Consider the following 22347-nt stretch of genomic DNA (forward strand, 5'->3'; position numbering starts at 1 on the left):
TCGTTTCCCAACCGTTTCTAAGCTTCCTGTAATATGAATATGTAGGGCTGTTACGGTCACAGCAAATCCATATGCAACGCAGAATAATAATGAAGAGAAAATGCTTTCAAAAATGCAATTAATCTCTTAGAAAATGGCTACTCAGGGCCTCTAATGAGATGCCATTTTAATAAGCCTGTGTGTGTTCAACAACAAAGCCATTTGGTAAACACTATTGTTCATTTGCCTGTTGACATCCAAGCAGTGTACAAACCCACATGGACTCTGATGAGCTGGGGTGTCTTTGTGTTTGTGTGTGTGGGTGTGGCAGGAAAACAGGCGGCAGGAAAGCTATTGATGAGTGTTGCTGATGACAAGGTTTTGGTGGTATTTCAATGCTTTTCAGTCAATTCATCTGAATGAGCTGTTAAGATATATTTAATTTTGCTGAACTGACCATGAAAAATATTAAGATCTTTCAAGGAGACATCCCTTCTGTAACCTTGAGTCTTTATTTTCAGTAAAGTCAGTCTACACTGTCGTCACCACAATTAGATTAATCTCTCAATAAATGAGGAGATGAAGCTGAACAGCCTCCGATTTATGGCAGGATTCACTGAACACTGTCCAAATAACATGATTTAGTTGTATGAAACAAAATTAAAGGCTTTAACTATGATTGAACACTAGTTTTAGAGATATTATTAAATTGCTGAGAAACACGTGGACCTCACAGTACATTCTTGACCTGAACAGCCATTCGACAAAAAAAAACTTAAGGTCCACTAGCTTTTTTAAAAGCTTTTAGTCACATAATAAGAGGTGGTAGTCGTTGTGATCAAGTATGCAAGAAGTGTGCCAGGCTTTGAAGCCAATTCAACACAGTTACATAGGGATGAACATGGCTCTGCCTCTGACGCTGTATCCAGATTTGCCTTATACATCCATAGTTTTGATTTCCCTTACCATATACGACTGCATGTCATTTCTCGACCAAGGACCCAAGATAAAACTGAATAAACCAACCCAATCGCCTGATTAATTGTTAGCTAAGTAGATTTCTGCAAAACCACAGATAAAATAAAACTGAACATTTTCTTTATGTTGCAACTTTGGTTGATTTTTTTATTTATCTCTTGTCACAGTGCTTTGCTTATGCTGGTTTCTGCACAAAAATCACTTGGCTAGGGTAAGTAAAACATCATGGTTTTACTTTAAATACCTGTTATCGTCGCTACGATCACGGATGGAGATGGTCCGACTTTCTGTGACAAATTGTCAATTGTTTTAGTTGCCACAAAAAGGCTGGACATGTCCCCACGTGTGCTTAAAAAAATTCAGTGGTGTGACTGCAATCGGCTGTTTTTGGCAGCCTTGTTGGCTCGTAATAACGAAATCAAGTCAGTTTATAAGCATTTAATGTGAACCTGACATGCCACGGTTGGTACAAATGTTAACCTTAAAGAGGCACTATTTAGTTTTGGGGAAGAAATTCAAACTCTGAATAAACAAGCTGTTCTCAGAGGAAAATAAGGTCCCCAGACCACTGTCAGGGTCCGCCACATACAAACAAGATAAAACAGTATAAAACTGTGTTGTCTTTTAAGGTCAGTTTGTTTATTCAGTCATGAAAACAAAGAGAGTTTGTTTATTTAGTTTGTTTAGGCATATAATCAGTCAATGAAGATCTTTATCTTCTGATTAAAATGTCTTTCCCAAAACTACAGAGTGCACCTTTAAGTAACCTGATATCGCTGTGCTGTTGTTGTTCCTGGAACATCACGATTAATGTTGCCCGGGGACCATCCTTGAAACTGACCAATCACGTTTTAGTAATCTCATAGCCCTGCGACTCAGGGAAAAAGACTGGAAAAACACATGTACAGGACAAGTTATTATTCAAAACACACTATTTAAACCCAAACCATGTTAACATGTCGAAACATAACCAAGATTTTTTTGTTCCCTAAAACTAAACAGTGACATTAAACTGAAAGGAAATGGACAGTATAACTACAACATGTTCCAAATGAGATACCAAACCCAGTTTCCTGTACTGAACCCACTCAGCAACAATGACTGCACCAACACAGCGATATCAGATACACCACAGTGACCTGCCCAAGAATTGATGAAAACAGTTGGAAATTGGATAAAACATGCACAGCCATGGGTTAATTTAAAAAATGTGGTTTTGGAACAACCTTTGCAACAAAGGTGAGATGCTGCATCAACTTCAATCCCGTCTCTGCTGAGAGAGTCGCATCAGCTCTGCATGCCGACAACCAAACACGCAACGTGGGTGCATGAATATTTGGCACAAGTTTTGCAGTCGAGCCTGTTCCCATTCATTTTTAATCGGGTTTGCCCCTCTTGTCCACAGCAGGAAGAGGGTAACTGCTGGAGCCTGGATTCTGAGAAACTAGCTGGCCCCCTCCACCTTGATGAATAAGTAAACACATCGAACGAGGCAGAGATGCAGTCGGTAAAACTCCCGGCTGGAAGCAAAAAGATTTGCTTTCTTCTGGAAGAAATGCTATTTACTCACTGATGATTCCACAGCTCGCTCCCTCTGAACTCTATTAACATTTTCCACTGAGTCTGGATCTATGCATCATCTTTAATTCTGGCCAGGAGATTGCATTCCAGTGCCTCAATCAAACTCGCGGCAACCCTTATTAAAATATAAAAAATCTTGCCTCAGCCTTGATATCTGGCTGTTAACACCGTGGTTTTAAGGTTTTACTTGACTTGTCTTTTTTTCCTTTTACATGAAAATGTTTTGTTTAAAGACAGAGGAGCAGTGTATTACAGAGATTCTGCCAAAGCTAGGACAAAACTGGATATTTTACATGAGATTTCTGTGTTAGCGTTTTGTCTGTGCTTTTGGTTTGAAGTGCATCAATCAGCACGCAACAATGAAAGTATCAGAATCTGATGAATCTGATGGATTGTTATGTTGTCAAGGGTACAGCAGGGTGACGAAGCTGATTAGCTGAGAGTGTTCACAGAGTCAATGTCATGGTCGCACTAGAGGAAATGGTGCAACTTATGATCTGGTAGAATTTAGGCACAAAAAACACGTGGTTAGGGTCCACAGCTGGAAATGTCGTGCTGCCTCATTAAAAGCACCCGTTATTGTTATCACAAACACGGCTCCAGATGTCCCGACTCCCTTTCAAAAATATCTGTTTTTTGTTGCCACAAACATGGCTATACTTTGTCCTGAGGTCTCCTTAAACTTGTCTGGTGGTGTCCATCTTACAAATGTCGAAATGCAGTCTTGGACTCCAGTCAAACTCCATCACCATCCCCTCCAGCTCCAGATATGTACGTCAGGTCATAAAGATGCAGTGTGAACATGATATGACACGTTTGGTAGAAATGTCAATATGGTAGCTGATAACATGTACAAATGTGAAAGTGGTTTGCAGAAACGTTAACTGCTAATATTTATTCTGGCAACTTGGCTGATGAAAATCAGTTAGCAGGTTATTGGAATATGCTTTAGTTGTGTAATTTATTTCAGTGAACATCAAATCTGCATTAAAAAAGTCACATTCTTGCTATGAGGTAGTGCAGTGCAGACTTTCTTGCAAATCAACCTTCACCTGATCACTCAACACTGACAAAGAGAAATGCAGACTTGACATTGGTGAAATCAGTGAATGGAAATCAGTGAAAAGAGTAAGAAAACTGTATCATGTGCAAATAAAAGAGAATAGGAAAGTGATCTGTAGTTAACGAGTTACAAAGACAACGGTCCGTTAAAAGATGAAAGGAGTATTTCCCGTCTCATTAACGCTGTTAATATAAGACGGTAGAAAGCGGCAGTAAAGAGAAGAAAAAACAGAGTTAATTGAAGTTGTGAGTCTTTTTCAGTGACAGCAGTGATTTCTTTTGTTGCCGGGGGAAGACAAGGAATCGCAGCGGGGAGGCAGTGATGCAAGTTTCAGTTCAAACGTTTGATATCAGGAAAAGACGGCGATCAAACCAAGACTCGACAGCCCACACGACAGAAAACGTTCAGCTGTAGGGGTCTGATTTGTATAAGTAAGTGGAATATGGCATCATATTGGCTGGAAACAGCATGAAGTTTTGAAAGCACGATTTTTCAGCACAATTTACAGCCACAATCATCTACAGCCATGTTGGCTCCTCCATCAAAACTGCGGTAAAGAGCCTTCAAAGGGTCAAGGTTGATCCAGTGGGATGTAGCTGTAAATGGGAAGGAGAGCAGAATGTACTTACAGCTTGTTTGTTTTGCTTCCAGGTCTATGAGTGCTTAAAGTAATAATCTGCAACATTTTCCAGCTTAGTTTGGAGCTCCCATAAGTGATTTATGTAACCATTGCAGTTGCATTGATTCAATCTGCAGCTCATGGAGGTTTTCCATTTGCTGTTCTAAACATCAGAATATCTTTTCTGGGAAAATTGTGCAAAGAAGTGGGTACCTTTCATGGAGCAGAATAACCACCACGGATAAAGAGCACCACCGAACCTGATCAGCAGATAATCTGATTAAAAAGAAGATCCAGAGTCGTTCAAGTGTACTTACTGTTCATTTTTACATAAATGAAACCAGCAGATATCAGTGTGTGTGGCTCTGCAAGGTCTGCCTGGAGATTCTTTATGTATGACTGCTGGATTTACTCACATCCTGTTCTTGAAATGTGGCTCAGCTAAGGTGAGGTTGAGGTTAACATTTGGTTCTTTGAAAGCAGTTTGATGATAGATAATGCGCAATACATTACCAGTGAATGTGGTGGGACTACGAGCATTTTTAGGCAAAATATGACACTGACATCATAATGTAGGTGTAGTGCTGCTAGAGCGCCACTCCTCCGCTTTTTTTCTATGAGGAGGTGAGGACATAAAATGCTCACAGTTTGAATAATGAGGTTGAAGTTCCACCTTAAAGGATGCCGGTAGTCTTTAAGAATTATTTTTTTCCCCCTCAGTTTTCAGCTAGATAACATTAACTAGTCACGATGAAAAGGCAGCAAAACATCCTTTCATTTTCTGGTATGGCTAAAAAGGTAAAAAATTATTACTAAGCAAGTATGAGTGTAATCATTTAAAACAGATGTTTTGGCTGATTGCCGCATTATATTCTCAATGTTAGTCGTTAGAGCGGGTCATCCAGTAATCGGAAGGTTGCTAGTTTGATTCCCCGGCTCCCCTGGCTGCATGTCGAAGTATCCTTCAGCAAGATACTGAATCCCAAATTGCTCCTGATGAGCAGGTTGGCACCTCGGCATGGCAGCCTCTGCCATCAGTGTATGACTGTGTGTGTGAATGAGTGATTGTGACAAGTGTTGTAAATCGCTTAGAGCGTTCAGCAGACTGGAAAAAGCGCAGTAGAAATGCAAGTCCTTTTAAACATGTGGTTTTGACCAATGTATGTGAAACTTGCCACAGTAGGAACAGTGGTTACTTTATCTTTGAAATGAGCCATAACGTAACTGTATTTGTGCACGTGTCACATGTGCCTGTGCATGCACGGATGCATGTCTTTGGTGTGCCCCGGTATTTAAACAAATATCACTACATCCCTGATCAACACGGTGGATAAGAGCTTTGGTGTGATACCGGGTTGCAGAATTTGATGAAGCCTGTCTTTGGTGCTTTAAGACATGTGGACATTTCTCAAAGAGCAGCTTAGGACCTCTTTTTTTGGATTGATGATCAACGATTTCACAAGGTTTCTCACATGACTTTTCGCTTTTGACTGGCAATGCCCAAAAACCGAGAAGAAGGAATGTGATATTCCCTTTAGACCAACCAGTAAGCTCTAAACTTTCCTGTCGGTGAGTGAAGTACTGTCTGTTGAGCGGTGCTTAGTTTTGGCTCGTCTGGTTTCAAGCAATTGCAGGCTGTTCACCGTTTCTCGCATTACAGATCTTTCTCTTGATCCGACTTCTATACCACATGTAAAATCTGCTGTTCCGACGACAGCCCCAGAATCAGCAAAAGTTTGGCCGTTTTGTAGCATCTGGTTGGCTTTTGCGAGCTTATCAGTGGGGAGCTCTGGGTGCAGGCAACATGGAAGGAAGTTTAACAAGTTTCCCTTTAAGAAGTGCTCTGAAACAGTGGTTCGGTCGATTTGATTCAGCCTCTTGTCAGTAGCCGATACATGCTCAACAGCATTGATCATCATTAAGATTAAATATTCATAGTTTATCTGGAAAGTGTTTACACCAGTGATGTGAAGTTACTGGAAGCAGAAGGTTGTCAGCGTCTGTTTGCACCACCGCGGGCCAAAACATGCTTCCCACTCATTATTTTTACATCATTATATTATATATCAAAGAAATCATTTACAGAAACTTTGATTTGTTTCATCTGTTGCGAACAAACCGTGCAACAACAGTGCTGCCTCTAAACTTGAAGCAAAGCAAGCAGAATTTAGACAGAAGGAGAAAAGTTTTAAGATAATCAATCAACACTGACTTCAACATTGTTGAATCCTTCAAAAACACTGATATATTTGCTTTGATCATTCATCAGCCGGCACAACATGGCTGACAATATTTTAAATTCAAGTGATACAGAGAGGGCTTTCAGCAGAGAAGTGGAGAAAAAGAAATCTGTGCTGCTTCATAGTTAGAGCAGAAATATATCTTTTTACATTAAAGGTACACACAAGCTTAAAATCTTTTTTTCTTCTGTTCTTTTTTGACTGATGCAGGAAATGGCTTGACTGTCACAGGATTTGACTCCATGTGTCACTGTGGCTATTCAGGGCTGGGTTTAAACATTTAGTCTCATCATTATGTAGTGATCAGGAACAGTGATGGGGCACGATGATTAACTCAGTCGGCTTTTATTGTCCAGATGTGTGACGTCAAATCCGAGCTGAATGCTGGAAAGTGGCTGATTTGGGGGAGAAGCGGTGGACAGGAGGTGGGTGGTGTTGTGTCAGTTAAGGGGACATTTTGGGAAAAATGGTCACCTTGGAAACGTTAATAGCCTCCGATAATGTTGATAGCAGTTTCTTCTGGTGTTGATTTATGCATCTTTAGCCTTTAGACATTTAGCCTTGCTCAGAGGAACATCAGAACATTTCAATGCTGACAAAAGTGTCAGACAGAGAGGACGAGTTGTTTCTCTCTGCTGTTTCAGCTCCATTAAATTTTACTGGTGCTGGTCTCACTTGGCGTGCTCTGACAGACACTAAAAGGTTGTTTATATGTCAGAGATCACTGTATGTGAGTGTTAGCCAGCAGTGGAAGACGTACTCAAATCTTTTTTTTAGGAAGGATGTCCTGCACCGGTATGCTAGAGTGTCAAAAATAAATGCATGTTGTATGTACAATTATGGAGATTTTAATACTTAACTAAGTTTAGATGGAGAAGACAAGAAAAACAAACACAGAAATAAAAAAAACAGAATGAAAAGATGAAGGAGACAAGGCAGGACAGAAAAGGGGAAGGAAATAGAAAAACGAAAGGGAAACCAGTTTAACATAAGTATGTTTTGTGATGTTTTGCTTATCTCATATCAAATCAGGCAGTGTAAATGTTAATGTAGCGAATTAAAAGTAAAAAGTCTCCCTAAATACTCACCATTACTTTAAACTGCAGTCAAGAGCAGTGGCAAAACACTGATTGTAAAATATTAATCAGTTAAGCCAATGAGGTTAATTTAAGAACACTAGCAGTTTGGAGAAACATCCTGTGAGCCCAGAATGTCGGACCTAATTGACAGAATAAATGTTGGCACCACTTCATGTCATGGTTATGAATACCTCGTGCTTTGGCTTGAAATACCTGTTTGGGTTGCCACAAACATGGCTGTAGAACTGGGGTCTTGTTAAAAATATTTAGTGGTTTCACACTTGTTGCAGGGCTGAAACAGCCTTCTCCTTTGGCGCTACATTCCGCTTGTGTGTAGGAATATGCACGTTGTACGGTTGAGGGAATGTATTGCCAAAGGAAAAGGCTGTTTAACGGCAACGTAAAGCACCAAAAATGTTAAAAACATAGCGTACACTTAAGTAGATATATATATATTTTAGGTGGGACTCATTTCAGGTGGCTAAAAATACATCTTGTTGCTGGTACAGTTTCAGCAGTACAAAGCCCTGCTTCCTGCCGGCGCTGCACACTGCTTCTCCACACCGGCGGAGAGCTGAGCATCTACTGCAGGTAACACACTGACTAAGCACCTCATACAACCACACATCAAAAGACCCAAACCATCCCTTTAACTCCACCACCACCATCTCCACCTCTTGATATAAAAGGCAGGCCCTTAAAATGTAATGTGAATCTATGACAAGCACATATTTTACAGAAACATTAACTGCCAACATTTCATTCTGACTCGACTCTGCTGCTACTGTCAGACCTACAGTAACTCAGTGAACATACATGTTTCCTTTTATTCTGCCAAAGGACTGACACACTGCAGATCTACCTGGGTGAAAATTTGTTTGGGAGACCAGTTATGGAAGCACTCTGACTCATTAATCATTCATCGGGCAGAGGAGCGTCTGCTGAGAGCTGATTCTTGGCATTTAGACGAGAGGGAGACTACAGTAAACACATTTTCTGAGTGCTGCTCTGTGGTCCACATATAATCAATTCTCCTGTTATTGCGTTTCACTTGCTGTGGGGCAATAGGGCGAAGGGATATGATATCACCCAGCACTTGCCAATAATAAAATTCTATCAGCAAGAAAGCACCAGGGGGTTACTGGGAAGTGTCAAGCTAGTCTGAACCACATTTTCAATAACAAACAGCCCTCCTGTGAGAAGTCAACAATGCCCCAAGGTGAGACGCATGCTATTTGTCACTCTGGACACATGACACTGTGCGCGGCATAAATGCAAAATATGTGCTATCCGCCCGCAGGGGAGGGAGATTTCACATCTAAAATGAAAACTGCCTGAGAGGGAAATACAGAAGTCATTAAGTATTCTCAAAGCCCATCACTTTCTCTCAGCTCTGCAGGAACTGGGGAAATCCGTGTTGAAGCAGACAGCAGTAAAATGGGTGCAGTCTCATTGCCACTAGTTTGGGAGTTACATATATTGGAAACAGAGGGATTTTACTGTAGAGATGCAATGGAAAATGGGGGAGAAGATGTTGGTCTCCATGGCGACGAGTGTAATGGAAACATCAGTGGTTGCTCAGTGGCAGAGCGGCATTGAGACACCCAGAATCTTTGTGACTCTGAAACGATACTGCTCGCTGTAAAATCATCCCACAGCTCAGCTCCGCAGAGAGAGGAGGAGGAGGAGGAGGAGGAAGAGAAGGAGGAGAGGGAGAGGTGTCGGAGCGCACACAGCTCTGATCTGAAGCTCAATCAGCCGCTTAAAAAATTTCCCAATTTTTTCTAACACGACTTGATGATGATTCAGAGATATGATAATAAGCCGCAGATTCACACTACCGCTGAATGTGTCCCCATCCGCCCTAATTAGTGTTGGAGAAAGAGATGATTTGAGATGGCATGACAATATTGAAAGAAGAATGTCATCTACATGTGACATGTAGATGATGATGCTGAGAATGTATAAGCGCATGGCCTGAATTTAATGCAATAAAAGGGGATTTAAAGGGTGAGTTCAGCCATCAATGAAAATTCAGTCATTATCTACTCAAGTTTCACAGTCCACAAAACATAAAACAACTGAAAAAAACACACACAATGGGTCAATATAGCTCGTCCAGCGTAATCCAACTCTCCAGAGATCTAAAATGTATTTGAAAAGACGCTATTTTAGCTTTTTTAGAGCTGAAATCTTCACTGTAGCTGCTTAGCTCAAAGCATGAGCAAACACCATGTCTGAAGTGGGTGCAGAAGCTAGATTGCGCGTTAGTAGATAATGTATTTTTTTTAAATCAATTTAGAATTTTAGGCTGTCAGAGACTTGGATTGAGCCAGACGAGCTGTATTGAGGCAGCTGGAAGTGACCGCTATAACTGACTTCCAGGTTTTAGGACTCATGCCAGCGGCACTTTATTTTGCCTTCAATCCAGCAACACACAGCACTGGCAAGCACATTTTCCTGATAGATAACTTTGTAACTTGAACAGTGTAATGCTGCTTTCACGTGCTCCTGGGATGGTCCCATTTCCTGAGTTGGGAAGTCATTCATCCAACTTCGGTGTGCTAATGTGCGTCATGTCGGAATGTGGGAGAAACATGGTCGCCAAAAAGAAGCATTGCATCGCTCAGAGCGTTTAAACAACATGTTGACTGCTGTACAGTATTTGAGTGACAAGGAAGCACAAAGGAAACGATACAATGACTATAAAATAAACTTTGGCAAAAGTTTCTTACCATCAACCCACTGTTTACTTTTGTTTCGCCATGTTTCAGTGTTATGCGACATCAACTCGGGAACTCGTCTACCAAAATTTTCTCTTTTTTGAGATAATTTTTGAGATAAATTTTGCGATAATTCCGACAGCACAAGAATGCACAGTTATTCTACTGTCACTGCTGTCAAACCAGCTCAGGGAAAGTGACAAGTAAGGAGATTTACTTCAGACATGAATAACTTATTAAGCTACCGTAAAAAACACAAATCAAAGGCAGACTGAAAAACATTATTGCAAGGTGGATGGCAGCTGTAGTGAAACACATGGGGCAGCTATTATAACCCAGATGAGCTCCCATGCAGCTCAGAGAATGTGACACTACTGTTTACTTTGCCAATATTGGAGGATAAATGATTAGAGCGGTGATGACTTCCTCGAGTTCCAAAATCCCGTCCACCGTGCAGTACTTTGGTGTTTGATAAAACTAAACCATCTGATTCATGGTGGCATCTTATAATTTGCCCACAACATGCAGTCTGTACTGTAGAGTTCATGTTGATTTCACTGTGTTACTCATCCATCTTTCACTTGACATACGCTCACTTTGGTTATCACCAGCTCGGGGAAAATTTGGCTGCAAGAGAAAGTGTGATGGTATTTCTTATTCTCTGGACGCTTCATGACATTGCTGTCAGCTCATATTGATAGAAGATTATTTTATTACATCCAAGCAGAGATGTGAACAGTGATCCAGAAAAAACACACAGGAGCAGAAATTTGGAGGCGAGCCTGAAAACCCATGTTGTGAATGTAGCCTGAGTGCGGAGAAACAAAACCTTCATTACTCAGGTGCCTGCCAAGAGTGTACCAGGGAAGCTGCTACTATAAGATGAACATAATAGAATGCTAATAAATCCTCTGGAGATCACCTCGAATTCAAAATGATGTTTCCCAGAATACTCATCAATCAGACAAGCGAGAGGCTGACTCGCTCTTGGAAGGCGTCCTGGTTCAGCAAAGCTTCGCTTCGTCTGCAACCCACACACATGTTTTTCTCTAATATCTCAGTTTGATGTAAATAGTCACATTTGATGGCTGCTGCTACAATCTTTAACCACTTCACTGTTGCTCAAACTAGCAGAACTTCTTGGCTCCAACTAGATTGCACTGTCCTGTTTTCTCCTGTCCCGTTCTGTTTTGTCCGGTTTTGTCTGGTTGTGCCTAGTCCTCCACATTGATAATGAGTCACATACTTGCAGTTTTAAAGCAACATTATGTAAAAATTGGCATTTTGTGTGATTTGGCACCCCCCACAGTTTCTGAGTGCAACACCACTGTCGTAAATAAAATCCCAGGTCTGTAACAGTTAATCAGATGTAATGTAGGTGCTAACTACAAACAAAACTCATTATGTCATAACAATGTTGTGTGCTGACAACTTGTATCTTGAAGTAAACATGTATCTAACGCTGTGATCTTGCGCCGATATTCCGCCTCGCTGTCTGTATGGAAGTTACAGAGGCAGAATGGGGGGACAGTTTCATTCCGCCTCTGATCCACCAACGGAGGTAGTAACAGAGCAGCAACAGAGGCGAGATGACATCTGTGTTAAAGGGTAAGCCGGCAGGGCGGGACAGGAGTGTGACGGTCTGATGGTGTTCAGAGTCTGACAACTAAACATCTTTCACTCATAAATAAAAGAGAAATGGCTCACACTTCAACCCACGAAGCAACGTTAGAAGACCAAACAACAGTAATGTGGGAGTAGGTAGTGTCTTCAGCAATAATTTTGAAGGTCTAGCACCGTGGATAAAGAAAGAGAAGGAAATTATATACAATTTTGTAACGTAGGCCCTGATGAACACCGACATAATGATAACATTTTGGTTTTGAGTGAAATTGGATGGAGCAGTTGGATGGATTGCCATGACATGTGGTATGTGACATATTGTATCAATTCACCTCATCTGCTCATCAAAAAATTTTCTGGTACCCCTGCCCACGTCAATCCAATCAGGACAGTCTGTCTGGTTGTGAACACACAGAGAGAAGGATCCTCCTGTTTGCTGCGATGTGTGGCAATAAATGCTTATTGTGTTCATGTGTTGACGTAGAGCAGAGTGAGGGGGTTGCTGACTAGAAACTGAATGAATTGAATTGGAATACATTACATTGGACAGAATTGAATTTAAACTGGATTAGATTGGACTAGAATAAATTAGATTAAGATAGATTAGAAAAAAGAAAGAATACGACTTCAACCTAAAGGAAAATCCGATTTTATCAAAAAGGATAAAATGATAAAATCTGTTGTTTCCACTTTGGTCTTCAAAGACAAAAATAACATGTAAGGTTACACCAAACACAATGAAAATACTGTAAAAATATATAAATATAAATGCAAGGCACTAGCTTTTGAATCAATAGCTGGATAATACAAAACACCATCAATTGATTTATAACATATCAGTATGGAGATGGTATTTAATATCTGTAATGTACTGTATTAACACTGTTTTAAGGAACACTTTTATTGTACAGTTTATTATATTACCTGTCTTACCTGGACAAATGTAAATGATACCATTTAAGACTTTCATCTACATCAAAATGTATTTTTTCTGGATGTGATTTTGTTTTGTGCTCTTAAAAAGGATTAACTGAAGACAGTGCCTCAGTCTCACAGTTTATCTTTCAGCCTTTAAAGTGGAGATACGGATGTGCTGGAAGAGAAAATTTTTACTTCTGTTTGTTGAATTTCTGTCTTGGCTGAGAGCAGCAGCAGATCTCTCTGTGACTGTTTTTCTTACTGAGAAGCTGTTTTGATGAGAGGCGACTGTGAGACTGGAGAAGGACCTCCACAGCAACCTCAGCTACATCAATTAAAATTTTTAAACTATCTGAAGTCACTTTCATTCCCAATCTGAGGACTGCATGTCTGCCTGGAAGAATAATGAGCGGCTGACTCTGCCATGGGTTTTCTTTCGACTACCAGCATAACAATCCACTGCAGGAAGTGTAAACAATCTTCCCTCTGCTCACCAGATCAATTGTAATTTTGTTCCTGAAGTCGATATGCTTCTCATATCCCTCTTTTTCTTCAGCTACTGTATTTATCGAACCGTTGCCTGCATGTAGAAGGTTAAATCAAATCTCATTTTCTGACTGAGATCATAATGTATGATGTACATTGTTTCATAAAAACTGTTTTTTACTTCCCTTGTGGGATTGGAGCCGACACTTTTCTCGTTCAAAGACTTTGTTGACTCCTGATGCAGTTGATGATGGTCTGGTGCCCCGCTGTGATATTATTTCTCTCAGAAAAAGAAAGCCTGAAGTCTCATAAAACATTTAAAAATCCCAATAAACCACATTCTGAGTAGAAATGGCAAAAATAAACAACTAGAAAGGCACTCAGTAGAGCGTATACCTCCGCCAGGGCACAATAGTCCCCTTACGTACTCGCTCATAGATACCAGCCACCTAAATAAACCTGATTTATTTCCATCATATCCATGAAAAATGATGCGTTTCATTGTGAAAAAACAATTTGCAGTGTAACGGCTATCCAAGTCAGAATTCGGAAGTCAGTAATTGGCAAGATCCGTGTAGCCCAAGTTCGCTGACATAAACACAGATAACATTACAACAGTATGGCAGCACACATAGTGAACAATTACTTTTCACCTCTATATCACTTTTTACTTCATGAAGTGTTTGATTGTGAAATGTGCAGTAAATACAGCTTTGTAGTTGTCATTTTCACTTTCATTCAGTTGATCTGTGCTCAATAGAAGTCTTTGAGAGTAAGCATTTTTTTAAGTGCCATCAACTGTTAAATCAGCTGCTGTAGTTGCTTATGAATCTCGCAGACTTGCCATTCAAACACCTGTTTGCAGCGTGTGTCCATGTTTTTCCGAGCAAATGCACTGGAACGCTCTTAGACTGGAAGTCGGAAATACCGACTCGCAAATTTCAAAAATCCTGTATCCCTCCTTTTCACACATCAAAAATTAATGGAGTCTTTTCTGGGCCGAGACCCAGCTGACATCCAAGTTTTGTCAAAATCTGCTCTGTACATTTTGTGTAATCCTGCTGACAAACAAAGTGGAAATGGGTGAAAAAATCCTGACATACTTGACGCATTGTTTTAACAGGTATTTTAAGCCAAAACAAGATCTTTTCCTAACCCTAACCAAATAGTTTTGTTGCTTTAACTTAGGCAGACTATAAGCACAGCGTTGTCCCAACATAAAATAGAAAATTTAATTGAAGGAAATGTAAAAGTTGCAACAAAAACAACATATCTGTGGTTTGTAGAAACTACTAATTTGCCAACATTTATTCTGTTGATTGACTTGGATAGTATCACAATGTATTATACAATAATTTCAGGTTAAATTAGTTGCTAAACAGCACCAATAATGGACAACTCAGAAATATCTGCTGTTTTGTTCGGTGTCTGTGCTGGTTGGTGACTGTGATAGTAGAAAATAACACTCAGATGTTTTTTTGTCACATGTTGCCGCCTTCCACGATGATCAAAAGGTTCTGTCAGGGAACTATGAAAATGGGTCCCCCAAAGGTGGGGACGCCTGGCAAGCCTGCCGCCTTCAGAGGAGACAAGCTCAGCTTATTGAGTTGAGGAGCTGTGTACTGAATATAGCTGCCTGCTGGGACATTTTAAACACCAGCAGAGACTGATACTTCCCATCATCTTACACATAACTCAAAGAGATTTTGAACAAAGCTCACAAAAAGTCGCTGAGCAATTACCAAACCTACCATCCCCGTCAATTTGAGTATAATCCACTGTATGTTATGCGTCCCTGCTAAAGCTGACAGATGGAAAATGTCTGCTGCTGTAACATGTCTATTTGACAATACACCACATTGTTTGCTTTTATGTTTTACCTTTTTCTGTATAGTTTTGTTGAGTTTAGTTATGCAATGGAGAGCTGGGAAATCTCAGTGTATTTAGTCCATTTTTAAAGGCTGCTGGGAAGAAAGTCATCAACGCATTGAAAGTGTACAGGGCAAAGTCAGTTTCCTTGAGGCTTAAGCTGTGAACTAATTCCACAGAAGTACACGGCCTTTGAAAGCTGTTTTATTCATGGAGCTTGAAGGCTAAATGAAACATCCTCAGAGACAACAAACTAAAGGTGCATTCAATCAATCTTTACAGACTTTAAAGACTAGTGATGCCTGAAGAGGTTGTTATGGTTCACTGATGGACAACTGTTAAACAGTGTACAGGTTAAAGACAGTATACTGTACATAGATTATATGTATCGATGTAACATCTACTGAACGACTGCATGAGTTGTTTCAGCCAAGTGTCACGAAACTACATATGTTATGGCTTATCACAGTGCACTAGGTTTAGGGCTGAAAGCATTATTCAAAATGAATTAGCCTCTTAAGCCCCAGGCTAAGAGAGCTTTCACATCAGCCCTATCCCGGCCCAATCCTAAGTGAGCTAACCCAAATTTAGCCTTGGGTTTGCTGGCCCCGCTCTGGAGCATTGTTAGCACCGAGTCTGTTGGGGTTGACCCCTTGAAATCGACAAAAAGCAGAGCCAAAAGGTCCCAGTGTGAAACAGAGATGAAGTAAATAATGGACTTTGAGTCACGCTCCTGTTGTCCAATCACACGACTTCATCAAGTCATTACAGTACACATTTGCTTCATGTTTACGTTGTTGACATTTTGTTATGATTTACACAAAAAGGGACCCAAATGCAAGACAAACAGACAGGCGGGTTGAAAACTAAAGCTTTACGAACCGACAAAGAGAGAGGGAAAGACATAGACTTAAAAAAACAAGGGAGGGGAGACTAATAAAAGACAGATGAAACTAATAGGGCAATCATAAAAAGGTGGGAAGAAACAGAAAGACAGTAAATGGAAAGTAACACATGACACATGAGAATAAATATACCACAATAAAACAGGAAACAGCTGACCAGAAACCTAAACCCATGATACTTATTGAACCGACACCAGCAACATTCAGATGACTTAAAACAATAATATGTCAGGAAATTACTTTAAAAAATCAAACTGATTGCAGGTGGAAAGAGTATTGTTCCTATGGTCGGAAACTTCCATTCAAGACAAACTAAATAGTACATACCACAGCTGAAAGGTTTTCCACCAGTTGTAAGCGAAGCTTGCCAAAGCAGGTTTCAATAGGACACTTGACTCAAAGAAAAGAAACTCAAAGAAAAGCTCAAAAATGAAAGGAATGCAAAGAGGTCAAGGAGAAGAATGTATCATAGAAAAAAATACACTATTTACATAATAATAATAATAATAATTTTACATTCTTATTTAAATAGACACTACACACTAGACACTAGACAAACAGGTCATTGACATTGTGGTATAGGCATAGATAATATATTAAAAAAACAAACACTTATTTTAGATCTAACAAGCCTAAAAAAGAGCCACATTAAAATAGGTACATATCAGATTTTTTATTAATAGTAATCTAATTATTTTTTGAGCATAGAAACTAAAAATAGCAGCTCTATTTGACAGTAAAATTTAAGGGTTAAACTGACATCAACCTTGTATCTTTACTATCAAAAAATGAAGTGGCTGGGAGTGCTTCCTGGACTCAAAATGAGTTTTTTTAGAGGTGCTCTTTGGATAGGGATTCATTTAAACATACAATTCACAAGAAAACTACAAAGTAGTCTATTTGAAACTGTTACAATGTATTTATTGACACAGCATAGTAATGTCAGATGGTCAGGGACTCCCTGACGAAGGCTTGAAGCTGAAATGCATCAGAGTTTGGTTAGTGCCTTGGAGAATTCTTGTGCTTATTATGTATCTTTACTGTTTAAATTAATAAAAATGTCTTTCAAGAAGCATGTTAAAAATGTTGAAGTAACATTAATGGTTTCATTTCATTTCATTCGCAACTAAATATAAAAAAGGTGAGGCCATGGGTGATATCATTGTTGGCCACACCACTAACCCCCCCCACAGCTAATTCACGCCGTTGGCCAATAACAAGCAAGTGTGAAGCTGTAGTAACTTAACTGTGTTGTTCCGTAAAAGAGTGATGGTTGATGGAGACAGGAGTCGAGGATACAAAAACATCTTTTGAACTTTTAAATGAACTGTGTGAGGTTTATTGTTCTCATAGCTAACGTGCTAACAGAGTAGTACTAACTGACCGGTACCTCAAAGAGCTTTATTTTCCTTCTTAAATTAATTTTAATTGAAGAAATGGTGTGCAAAGGTGACAAAATGGCAAGGAGAAGCAAACAAAATAGTAAAGCTCAAACACAGTGAATCTCAAGGAGCTATTGTGACTGACCAGTGCTAGCCCGACCAAGTTGGCTAACAAGTTAGTAGTAAGCTTGCCTGTGGAAATGATCACACCAGCATCTGCTACAAAACACCTACTGAAAATCACAATAGAGAACAAATATGGAAATCACACTTGTGATGCTTCTCAGTATTCCAATGGAAAACAAAAGCATGATGACACTGAACCATAACCACAGCAGGAACAACACTGCTACAGCACAGCACGACTGCAGGGTAGAAATGGAAAAGAAGAAAATTTAATTTGAGAGCTCAAGAGCAGGCAGGCAGGAGTCTGTGATGAAATCTTCTTTGGGATTTGCAAAACAAGGTAAAAGCAAGCTCTGAATGTCAAACGCTTATCTGATCCAATCACTGACGGGCTTCAGTTTGTGTCAAAGACGAGGAGCGTATCCTCACTAATTAGTGAAATAATCCCTGATCTGAGTCACCGTCATAGGCGCAGCACAGAGCATGTGTTGGGAATTGACTCGTGTGCTCTTCATGGTTCAGCAGGTTGTTGGTATAAAGGGAGGATTGATAAGCTCCCATCTAATTGTCCTTCTGGCTCCAAATTGATGACACACTTAGTGATTACTGAACTGTTAAACGGCTGATTTGGTTATTGCTCATTATATACCATAATATTACTGCTTATTATGTATTTATACGAATTTGTGTTGGTATAATTTGACTTGACTATAACTTGTGGGGATTCTTTTCTGGCAGCTATGTATGTCTTTTTTTTATAATATATGATGAGGATTACTATTATTAAAGTATTATTATTGGTAGTAAAAGTAGTATTTAAGTATAAATGTTAATATTATTGAATGCAAGTACTTTACTCAAGTAATGTACTTAGGTACAATTTTGAGGTACCTGTAGGTTACTCTAGTATTTCAGTTTGTTGCTACTATATATTTCTACTTCACTACATGTATGAGGAAGAATGGTATAGTGTGGTATAATACAGTACAGTGCAGGATAGACTAGAATTGTACAGTATAGTATAGTATATTACAGTATGGTGTAGTCCCTTAAAGTACTGTATAGTATAGTATACTACAGTATAGTATAGTAGAGTACAGTAAGTACATAATTGCATAGTAAAGTATTCTACAGTACAGTACAGTATTACTCATCCTGCCGACGAGAAACAATATGTTTATACTGGTAAACATCGCATTTCTATAACTTCTGTTTTTTGTTTTCTGTTCCCTCAAGCTGTGAGCTGTGTCGCTCTCTCATTGTCCTCTCTCTATAGCTTTCTCCTCCTCCTCCTCCTCCTCCTCCTCTCTTTTCATTCAGGCTCCCTTCTGATGAACCACGAGCCCCTGGGAACATCTCTCTTTCCTGGCTCCTGCTGCCTCACATATTGATGGATCTGAATCGTCATACGCTGGGCTCCACTGGATCATTGCTCTCCTATGTTTTACTATCTCCTTATATCTGTATTTCTGTCGAATTTGATGCCTCTTCATTCTGATGTTTTCTTTTTTATTGCTAATAATCTTGTGTGGCCTGTCCTCTTCCAGGTCACCATGGTGGAGAGGAGGTTGTATGGCTCGGGCATCACTTGGCGATTCCTCCTGGATCTGCACACTTTACATATATTATATAATTTGTATCCGATATTCCGTCAATGCAATTTGTAAACTGTGATTTTGTTGTTCTGTTCTGTACATGTGACATCTATTGCATGTCTGTCCGTCCTAGGAGAGCGATCCCTCCTCTGTGGCTCTTCTTCCATCTTTTTTTCCCCCTGTTAAAAGGATTTTTTTTTCTCAATATGGCAATTTTTCCCTCACTCAAATTGAAGGTCTAAGGACAGAGGACGTTGTTCACTGTACAGATTTGTAAAGCCCACTGAGGCAATGTGATTGTAATTTTGGGCTATATAAATAAAATTGATTTGATTTGAATTGATTTGTATGGTATAGTAGAATACAGTAAAGTTAAGTTGGTAACTATATAACTGCATAGTAAAGTATTCGACAGTTTAGTATAGTATAGTATAGTAAAGCATAGCATAGTAAAGTATAGTGCAGTACGGTATAGTACGTTAAAGTACAGTATAGTACAGTACAGTATAGTATAGTATAGTAAAGCATAGCATAGCATAGCATAGTATAGTGCAGTATGGTATAGTACGTTAAAGTACAGTATAGTACAGTACAGTATAGTATAGTAAAGCATAGCATAGTATAGTATAGTGCAGTACGGTATAGTACGTTAAAGTACAGTATAGTACAGTACAGTATAGTATAGTATAGTAAAGCATAGCATAGCATAGCATAGCATAGTATAGTGCAGTATGGTATAGTACGTTAAAGTACAGTATAGTACAGTACAGTATAGTATAGTAAAGCATAGCATAGTATAGTATAGTGCAGTACGGTATAGTACGTTAAAGTACAGTATAGTACAGTACAGTATAGTAAAGCATAGCATAGCATAGCATAGTATAGTGCAGTATGGTATAGCACATTAAAGTACAGTATAGTACAGTATAGTATAGTATAGTATGGTATAGTATAGTGCAGTACAGTATAGTACGTTAAAGTACAGTACAGTACAGTACAGTATAGTATAGTATAGTATAGTATAGTATAGTATGGTACAGTATAATACAGTACAGTATAGCATAGTATAGTACTATACAGTACTTCATGATAAGTACTCTTACTTTTGGTACTATTCGCTATTGTTGCCAATACCTATGTACTTTTACTTTGGTAATATTGTATTCCAAGAGTTTTATTACATTGTGATATTGCAATTTATACTCTATTATTGCTCTAACTATTGCTAGTTGTCTTACTTTTTGCCATTTCCAGCTATAACTCACAATTTAGACGATATGGAGAAGACAATAATGATAAATATGTTTTTATGCCTATACAAGGAGCTCAGTAGTTGCTTTTGTTCTCTGTTGCTGGGATTTCATACAAATTAATCATTAATACAATATTGCAGATCTAACCAATATCCCATTAGTTTGCGCTATCAAATGATCGTTCCCTGTGCTGTTCCCCACATCTTGTTTCAACAGCACCACAGTCAGGAGTCAGGATGCTCTAAACACCATCTCACTGACTTATAATGTCACTGATTTTTGTATTCTAACAAAACAGTCACTTAAGTTTTGAGCTGCTGACCGTAGCTCCTCCTCAGTCAAATGGATGGTGTGTTTTCTACTCATCCACTCGTCCTCTTCCAGCCCCACATGACTTTGTCATAATTACTTTTGCCAACAGAGGTGAAAGTGGATATTTGAATCATTGGACACGGACACTCAGCTCACCTCTTCTCATATTTGATATCATCGTAAATCATCATTTGATATCGTCTCGAAAAGCTAACCTTCAGTTTGAAGGTGGATCACACCGTGGTTTCTTCTGCTGGGAACTCATTCAACAACAGAGACGAACACCAGGAAATATCAACTATGACAATATAATGACTGAAGATTATTATTATTACTTGATAATATCACAAAATTATAAGTAGATTTCTCTTTGGGACAAGATTAGTGCTGTCAAGTGCAAACCCAAATAGCTGCTTTTTCTGTCTGCTAAGCCGCTTAGCCTTATGACATCTCTGTTAAAGGATAAAGTCGCTGTTTATCAAGCCAGACTTGTAGAAGTGATGTTTCCCCTGATTTACAATTCTGCACAAAACGAGATTTAAACCACTAAGCTGTAGCTCCTCGCTGGGTATGAACAGTCAAATGCTGACTGTTGTTTATAAGCCTTTAAAAAACAGAATAAATGTTGTTTTGCAGGAAGCTGAAAGCACAAGAATATCTATATGTTCTTGCCATAACAAGTGGGTTGCAAACCACATTTTCTATCACGTTTTATTGACTCGACTATTCTTGGCCACATGTATTACAGCAGCAGAAAAAAACAGTCAATAACCTGACCTGATAGCGAGCATAGTTCCCTGTTTTTTTCACTAGCAGACATAAAGATGTGTGATTGCACAGTGAGCTTCGCATTATTGAAAGGAGGCTTTTTTATCTGTTCTGAAGGCCTTATAATTGGCCCCGTTGGACTGCTATTATTGAGAAGTTGCAGCAGAGTGATTTTTCTCGGTTTTAAAAGGTATATGCGTCCTCAGCATTGATCATGTGTCTGTTCATCTCTGCATATATAACAACTTCAACAATATATCTCTTTTTAATTAAACTTTTTTTGGTATAATGCCTTTTCAGTTTTTTTTCATTTCCTTCATTGTGTTATATAGGTTCATGTCAACGGGAGCTCCTCTCTCCCCCAGAAAACACTGCCAGTGAAACGCCTCATCAGTAGTGCCGCCTTTAATTCTGTGACTTTGTGACAGCACACGATGTCACCATGTCACACATTTGAATAATTTATGCCTATTCTCTTGGTAGAAGTGAATACTAACTGGGAGCTGAAAAGAGGACAGAGCTGACCAGAGACACTGTGAGCAGTGCTGGATCAGGCATGTGTGGGCTGACCAATCAGAGCAGATTGGGTTTTTGGGAGGGGGGGCCTTAAAGAGACAGGAGCTAAAACAGAACGTTTCCTACAGAGCGGGAATACAGTGATGCAGCTCTGGACCGAATGAGAAAATGATGCGTTTTTTTGAGCATTAAAGGGGCACTTTGTAGTTTTTGAGAAAAAATCCAAACTCAGAAATATTTTTTTTTTTTCCATAACTGAATAAACAAGCTGTTCTCAGAGGAAAATAAGGTCCCCAGAACACTGTTTGGAGCTAGAAAGGTGGCAGGGTCCG

This window comes from Pagrus major, chromosome 8, assembly GCF_040436345.1.
Source record: "Pagrus major chromosome 8, Pma_NU_1.0".
In the NCBI taxonomy this organism is placed as follows: Eukaryota; Metazoa; Chordata; class Actinopteri; order Spariformes; family Sparidae; genus Pagrus; species Pagrus major.